The following is an 8,646-nucleotide window of genomic DNA, read 5'->3' as shown; positions in this document are numbered from 1 at the left end:
TCTATTGTAATCAGAAATATAATTTGTCTAACTAATTAAATCCCATAAAGCCCATAAAACTAATGGATGCACAGAACATGTAGTATGATGTGCTTAGATTATCAGAAGGCTTTTGACCTACTTTCCATTTCACATTTTCTGTTTAAAAAATGATTTTCAATACCTGATCTCTTGGATGTCTTGGAGATATCCAACCAATTGGCAACAGGAATTGTTCACATTACCGTCTATTAGCAGACATTGTTTAGATATGAATCCATTACATTAAAAGTTTGATCCCTTTATTTCAATACACGTTTAAGTACTGTTATTTATTTCAATACAGGCGAAGGATCTGTAAATATACGAAAATACAACATATATATTTGTATGTGTATATATGTGTATTTTTTACGTACATATATTTGTAAACAATGCTACATTATTTTTCATCGTATATTCAACAAGATATAACATACTGAAAGTCCTTCACGTGAAGTGCATAGCAACAATCACTAAGGAAGTGCGTCATGTGGCAGGATGTAGGAGGAGTGATCGCTCAGTTCCTGTTCCTGCTTCAGGTGTAAATTAAAACCTTTGCAGTAATATAGACCCGTAGGGGCGTAGGAGTTTTAGTGTTTGTCATTTCATAATCAGTACAGCACAGCACACTCTGTATTTGTGATCAACTTTGGTTAAATATGGCAATTTTACTGTTCAATCTGGAAACTGAGCTTCACTCTTTCATGGAGGTTTTGCTCAAATAGATCGTGTATGAAGTTTCACATGTGTTCCGAAACAGGATGTCTGACTCTGAGGATGAGATTGAAAACAAACTCCACAGCGTCTCCCAGACTCTGTTGAGACGGTCTGTGTTTAAAATCACACAGTGTGTGGAAGAAAGTGTCGGGAGTGAAATGGCGCAGCTGAAGAAGGAAAACGAGAGCCTGAAGTGGAAGTTGCAGCTGTGGGAGAAGGTGTCGAGAGCAGGAGGAGATCAGGGACAGACAGATCGTGTTGGACACCCGCTTCCCTGTGAAGTCACTGCAGAAATAAAAGAAGAATTGAACACGAAACTGGAGCTGTCAGGTAAGTGTGGTGACTTGTATGTAGTCAGAGTGTGTCTTTAAAACCAGTGTCTTTAACTTCCTCACTGGTGATAATATAGTGGAGAGATGCCGAGTGAAGTGGGAAAGACCTGTGTGACGTAGCAACGGGATTCTTTACTGGAAACTGAACTGTTGGCCGGTTATAAAAACAACTCGTTCATATCCAGCATTTGTTTCTCTAAATCAGTGTGTAATCCGACGTTATTATGAAATATATATATATATCCACGGCATATAATACTGTATTTGTATTATAATATAATTCTTTCACCGAATCAGTGCACAATCCGACGTCATTCGGGAAAATAAAAATCTTGTATTGTATTATAATTATTGTGTTATATCTTTAGATTTTATATTTATATAGATAGATTTAAACATTCCAGTCCACCAGGGTCTGTCTGTACTAACTCCTTTGGACTATTATGTCAGTCACTTTGTCTGTATTGACCCTTCTCACTCTCAGTGTAGTGTTCATGTACTGCAATGTCCAGTCAGTGTGTCTGTATTAACCCCCCCTTCTCTCTCTCTCTCTCTCTCTCTCTCTCTCTCTCTCTCAGTGCAGTGTTAATGTACTGGAGTGTCCAGTCAGTGTGTCTGTACTAACCCCTCATTTTCAGTACAATACTGAACTGTTGTTTTCCAATTATGGTGCTGAAAACATCTTTATTTCAGAACATCTTGGAACATCTTCCTTATTTTTAACATTCTTGGCCAAACGTGTTTCCAGTGATCTAGGATTTACAAACGCAAATAAAATCTGGAAATAACCGTGAAATTGTAAACAGGATAAAAATGGTCGATCAGTCGACGGCTGTATGCATTCTTATGTTTTCCAGCGGTCAGGGGTTTGAGGTGCAGGAGCAAGTGAATATTGGATTGTCTCTGGTGAGGTGCAGTGTATTGGGGTGTTTGAAGTTTGGGGATTCTTCTGTGTTGATTGATCTTGGAGGAGAAGGAGTGTTGTGGATTTGGAAGGAATTAAAAGTCCAAACTCTGTTCCCTGGGTTTTTCTCATGGTGTTTTTGTGCTGACTGTCTGGCCAGTGTTGTCTGCTCTTACTGTTGAGTACCAGCACTGCAAGGTCCACTGTTCTCTTCCTGACCTCTTTGGATTAAGCACAAAGCAGAAGGTGTATGAGTCTTCTAGAGATACAGTCATTTCCTCTCAGTTGAATTCACTGCTCTACCCAGTACAGGGGTACGGTAGAGCCGGAGCCTATCCCAGCGTGCAAGTAGCACAGTGTGGGATACACCATGGACGGGATACCAGTTCATCACAGAAAATTGGTGACAGCTGTTACGTATAGGGGGTTTTGAAATTAGAGGAACAGCCTGAAATGGCCCAGAGGGTAAATCAACAATTAAACGAAATGATTATAACCCCCATATAACTGAGCGATAATAAGATTGAGAAGCACTTGTGTTCTTTGTGCTGACACAGAAAGAGGCAGAAGTAAGACACACATGGCTAACAAATATTTATTAACAGTGACAATACACACACTAATCTACACACACAATAAACATACAGCATGCAAGTTACCCAATTTATAAAGAAGGTGTTGCTAAGTATTCAACTCTTGTCTCAGTACAGTGTTAATGTCCTGTAGTGTCCAGTCAGTGTCAGTATTAACCCCCCTCTCTCAGTGCAGTGTTAAAGTACTGTAGTGTCCAGGCAGTGTGTCTTTATTAATCCCTCTCTCAGTGCAGTGTTAATGTACTGTTATGTCCAGTCAGTGTGTCCGTATTCACCCTTCTCTCTCAGTGCAGTCTTTATATCCTGTAGTGTCCAGTCATTGTGTCTGTATTAACCCGCCTCTCTCTGTGCAGTTTTAAAGTAATGTAATGTGCAGTCAGTTTGTCTGTATTAATCCTTCTCTCTGATTGCAGTGTTAATGTGCTGTATTGTCCAGTCGCAGTGCCTGTGTTAAGCCCTCTCTCAATGCAGTGTTAATGTACTGTATTGTGCAGTCAATGTGTCTGTATTAATCCCTCTCTCTCAGTGCAGTGTTAATGTACTGTTATGTCCAGTCAATGCGTCTGTATTAATCCCTCTCTCAGTGCTGTGTTAATGCACTGTAGTGTCCAGTCAGTGTGTCTGTATTAACCCCCCTCTCTCTCAGTACAGTGTTAATGTACTGGAGTGTCCAGTCAGTCAGCATGTCTGTATTAACCTCTCTTTTGGTGCAGTGTTAATGTCCTGTAGTGTGCAGTCAGTGTGTCTGTATTAATCCCTTTCTCTCAATGCAGTGTTAATGTAGTGTAGTTTCCAGAACGTGTCTGTATTAACCCCTCTCTCAGTGCTGGTTACATGTACATGTACTGTAGTGTCCAGTCAGCATGTCTGTATTAACCCCTTTCTCTCAGTGCAGTGATAATGTACTGTTATGTCCAGTCAGTGTGTCTGTATTCACCCCTCTCTCTCAGTACAGTGTTAATGTCCTGTAGTGTCCAGTCAGTGTGTCTGTATTAAACCACCTCTGTCTGCAGTTTTAAAGTACTGTAAGGTGCAGTCAGTGTGTCTGTATTAATCCCTTTCTCTCAGTGCAGTGTTAATGTACTATTATGTCCAGTCAATGCATCTGTATTAATCCCTCTCTCAGTGCTGTGTTAATGCACTGTAGTGTCCAGTCAGTGTGTCTGTATTAACCCCTCTCTCTCTCAGTACAGTGTTAATGCACTTTAGCGTCCAGTCAGTCAGTGTGTCTGTATTAACCCCTCTTTCAGTGCAGTGTTAATGCACTGGAGTGTCCAGTCAGTCAGTGTGTCTGCATTAACCCCTCTCTCTCTCAGTGCAGTGTTAATGTGCTTTAGTGTCCAGTCAATGTGTCTGTATTAACCCCTCTCTCTCTCAGTGCAGTGTCAATGTAAATGTAATGTAATAGTGATATTATTACAGTAGTCTTACTTTTTACATGGTAGTTAGGTTTCTGGCGAAGCTAAATCAGAACATGCCCTTATACCCACATATTCCGCTATGTTTAAACAACCCAAATTGATTGTGAGTGTACTTGTATGCATGTGTGTAGTTTAAAGCTTTTAAGATCACATGGCCTCAGCTATCACTACTATGCTGATGATACTCAGATATACATCCATACCAAACCTGACGATGATGTGGCTGTCTCTATTCTATTTATTTGCATCCCCGATATAAAAACTTGGGTGACTCAAAATTTCCTTCCTTTAACTGTGACAAGACTGAAGTCATGCTTATTGGCACCACCCATCAACTTTGTACAACCAATGTGTAACCCTATCTGTAGATGGTCTTGTACTTGAGCTTCAGTCTAAATTGAAAAACTTGGGGATGATATTTGATGTTCGACTCACATGTGCAGCATGTTGTCAGAACATCTTTCATTCACCTCATAAATATTGCTCGACTACGCCCTGTGTTATCACTAACTTTGACTGAAAATTTTTGTCTTCTCCCAAATCGACTACTGTAACGCTCTACTCTCTGGGGTTTCTAAATCCACATTGAACAAACTGCAGTATGTCTAAAATTCAGCAGCCAGAATCCTGACCAGGTCTTGTACAAATGATCACATTACTCCTATCCTGGAGTCCTTGCACTGGCTTCCTGTCAAGTTTCATATCGGCTTAAAAATCCTCCTGCTCACCTATAAGACTCTCCATGTCTTGGCTTGGCTTGACACCTCCATGCTGGTCTGATATTATCACCCTACTCCCTACCTTGCAATCTTCGCTCTTCTAATTCTGTTCTCCTATCTGTCCCCCAAGGCCATCTACATTGTATGGGTGACAGGGCCTTCTAATTTTATGCCCCAAGCTCTGGAACTCTCTCCCCAAGGATATCAGAGAGTCACGTTCTCTAAACTCCAAATCCAGACTCAAAAACATTTTCTTCAGAAGAGCCTTTATTTAACTGTTCTGTACCCCTCTGTTCCTGCTGTACTTAGTACCACTGTCTACTGTCTCCTAACTGTGTATTCTCATCGTGCTAATTTTGTGTATTTTTTGTTGTTGGCATTCTGTAAAATGCTTTAAGAAGCCACCTCTAAAAGTAAAAAACTATAAAATAAAGTTTGTTCTTATAAAGGTCTTGTCTTGTCTTGTGTTTACAGATTCAGAGGCCAGTGCTCTTATTGAAGCTGGGGAAAGGGCTCCTCTTGAACTGCAGCACAGTGTGGAGGAGTGGGGCTCCAGTCTGATGCAGGAGACAGAGCTCACTGCCGCAGAAGGGAAAGAGGCACTTAGTGAGCAGCACACAGAAAGTAGACAGAGTGTCAAGGATCTGGACTCTGTGCCCATGATGAAGACAGAGCCTGAGAGTGAGACACCTGGGCTCTTAGTATGTGATGATTTTACAGAGAATATTAATAATCTGGACACAATCAATATTACACAAGGTTGTAATGAACTGGGCTGCATCTCTATACAAGAGCACGGTGAAAAACTGGATGTTTTAAATCTTACAGAGCAGGACATGGAGCCCAAGTTGATTGACACTGCAGAGCAGCAGACTGATGTACCTGGTGAAGAGAACAGTACTGAGTCACAGCACACTGAGAAGAGTCAGTACAGGGAGGAGCAACAGCAGCTCCTACAGGGCTTGATAATAATTAGGCCTTGTTCTGTTCAAGTGGAGAGACTGTCATTGCAGAGTCTCAAACAATCATATGATCCCATAGTATCTGATGACTTTACACACAGGTTTAATAATCTGGTTACTGAGAAAATCGTTGAAAGTTTTAATGAACTGGAGAGTATGTCTGTTCTTGGGCAAAGAGAGGAACAACTGAATGAACTTGACGGTTTTAGTCTCAGAGAGCTGGAGAAGGAGCCCCAGATGATTCACAATGCTGTGCAGCACACTGAGGGACATAATGATGAAAACAAATCTCAGTTTCATCACACAGAGCAAGGCCATTCCATGGAGCATTTGCAGAATAAGAGACCCCGGCACGATCAGGTGATGAAGAAGAATCACTCAAGGCCTTGCTCAGATGGAGTGGACAAACTGCCATTATGGCACAGGGAGAAGCAGCGTTTCTGTCAGTCTAGCATTTCAAAACCCTATCAGCACCTTCACACAGGAGAGAGACCTTTCAGCTGTAGTCAGTGTGGGAAGAGTTTTAGTAAGTCAAGTCACTTAAAAACCCACCAGCGCATTCACACAGGAGAGAGACCATTTAGCTGCAGTCAGTGTGGGAAGAGTTTTAATCAGAAAAACCACTTACAGTCACACCAGCGCATTCACACAGGAGAGAGACCTTTCAGCTGTAGTCAGTGTGGGAAGAGTTTTAGTCACTCGCACCTCTTAAAACGACATCAGCACATTCACACAGGAGAGAGACCATTCAGCTGCAGTGAGTGTGGGAAGAGTTTTAGTCAGTCAAGTAACTTAATTATCCACCAGCGCATTCACACAGGAGAGAGACCGTTCAGCTGCAGTCAGTGTGGGAAGAGTTTTAGTCAGATAAGCCACTTAAAATCACACCAGCGCATTCACACAGGAGAGAGACCGTTCAGCTGCAGTGAGTGTGGGAAGAGTTTTAGTCAGATAAGCCAATTACAATCACACCGGAGCATTCACACAGGAGAGAGACCTTTCAGCTGCAGTCAGTGTAGGAAGAGTTTTAGTCACTCGCACCTCTTAAAACGACATCAGCGCATTCACACAGGAGAGAGACCGTTCAGCTGCAATCACTGTGGGAAGAGTTTTAGTAAGTCAAGTCACTTAAAAACCCACCAGCGCATTCACACAGGAGAGAGACCATTCAGCTGCAATCAGTGTGGGAAGAGTTTTAGTAAGTCAAGTCACTTAAAAACCCACCAGCGCATTCACACAGGAGAGAGACCGTTCAGCTGCAATCAGTGTGGGAAGAGTTTTAGTAAGTCAAGTCACTTAAAAACCCACCAGCGCATTCACACAGGAGAGAGACCGTTCAGCTGCAATCAGTGTGGGAAGAGCTTTAGTCAGTCAAGTAGCTTAAAAACCCACCAGCGCATTCACACAGGAGAGAGACCTTTCAGCTGTAGTCAGTGTGGGAAGAGTTTTAGTCAGTCAAGTAGATTTATAGTCCACCAGCGCATTCACACAGGACAGAGACCGTTGTAGCTTGAGTTTGCTGCTCCTTTGCCAGTCCCTCTGAACTCGAACTCGAACTTTATTGCCATATGTAACCGGTACTGGTACAATGGAATTCTTACTTACAGAAAGTCTCTCGATTGTAAAACAAGTGTAAAAAACAAGACAAAGTGCAAACAGTGCATCAAGACAATGTACAAACAAACAATAGACAATGTGCAAGTAAACATGTAGACAGTTTGAATGTAAACAATACAGATGTGTAAACAATGACTGGAGATGTGCAATAGATAAGAAATCATAAAGAGGTAGATGGTGATGGTGTAGGTGTGGTCCGAGGGGGATGGCTAAATGTGTTCACCAGTCTCACTGCTTGTGGATAGAAGCTATTGAAGAATCTAGTGGTAAGTGTCCGTATGCTCTTATATCTCTTGCCTGAGGGCAGTGGGGTGAAGAGCTCATGCCCGGGGTGGTGACTGTCCTCTGTGATGGCCAGAATTCTACCACGGCAGCGGTCCTCATAGAGCTGTTTAATCTCGGTGAGACCGCAGCCGATGATCTTCTGGGCCATATTGACCATTCACTGCAGTGCCTTTCTTTCTCGCGAAGAGGTGTTGCCATACCACACGGTGATCCCGTTGGTGAGGATGCTCTCGATGGTGCAGCAGTAGAAGTTCACCAACACATGTATTGGCATCCCCCATCGCTTGAGGCACCTCAAGAAATAAAGGCGCTGCTGAGCTTTCTTCATGATAGAGTCAGTGTTCACAGTCCAGGTTAGATCTTTGGAGATGTGAATTCCCAAAAACCTAAAGCTGGTGACTGTTTCCACTTCCGTTCCATCAATACTGAGTGGGCTGTGAGTGTATGGCCTGTGTCTCCGAAAGTCCACTATTATCTCTTTCGTTTTCTTTATGTTCAAGTCCAGGTTATTGCTATGACACCACCTAAGCAGCTGTACAACTTCATCCATGTAAGTGGACTTGTCATCATCACTGATCAGTCCTGTTATAGTGGTGTCATCGGCAAACTTAATGATGTGGTTGTTGCTGTGTCTTGCTGTGCAGTCGTCAGTAAATAGGGAGTACAACCTTGGACTCAGACAGCAGCCTTGTGGGATTCCAGTGCTCAGGGTGAGTGGTGTTGATGTTTTATTGTCTGCACCACCTGTGGTCTCTCGATAAGAAAGTCCAGCAGCCAGTTGCAGACAGAGTTGCACAGACCTAATCCCCTGAGCTTTGTCACCAGTTGACTGGGTATGATGGAATTGAATGCTGAACTGTAGTCCACAAACAGCATTCTCACATACGAGTTCTTAGTGTCCAGGTGTTCCAAGGCTGTATGCAGAGCCAGGGAGACAGCATCATCCACTGCAAGGGGCGAACTGCAAGGGGTCCAGGGTAGGCGAACTGCAAGGGGTCCAGGGACTCTGTGATGGAGGAGTTGATGTGTGACAACACCAGCTTCTCCAGGCATTTCATCACCACAGATGTTAATG

The 8,646-nt window shown here is 42.8% G+C and overlaps 1 pseudogene; it reads left to right on the top strand.

Annotated features, from left to right (window-relative positions):
• Positions 1–680: 680 nt before the first annotated feature.
• On the top strand, positions 681–7,178 carry LOC148809085 (uncharacterized; annotated as a pseudogene).
• The last annotated feature ends 1,468 nt before the right edge of the window (positions 7,179–8,646 follow it).

Source organism: Atractosteus spatula, unplaced genomic scaffold, assembly GCF_055471065.1.
Source record: "Atractosteus spatula isolate fAtrSpa1 unplaced genomic scaffold, fAtrSpa1.hap1 Scaffold_169, whole genome shotgun sequence".
Classification (NCBI taxonomy): Eukaryota; Metazoa; Chordata; class Actinopteri; order Semionotiformes; family Lepisosteidae; genus Atractosteus; species Atractosteus spatula.
This window is presented reverse-complemented; position numbering and strand designations above follow the sequence as displayed.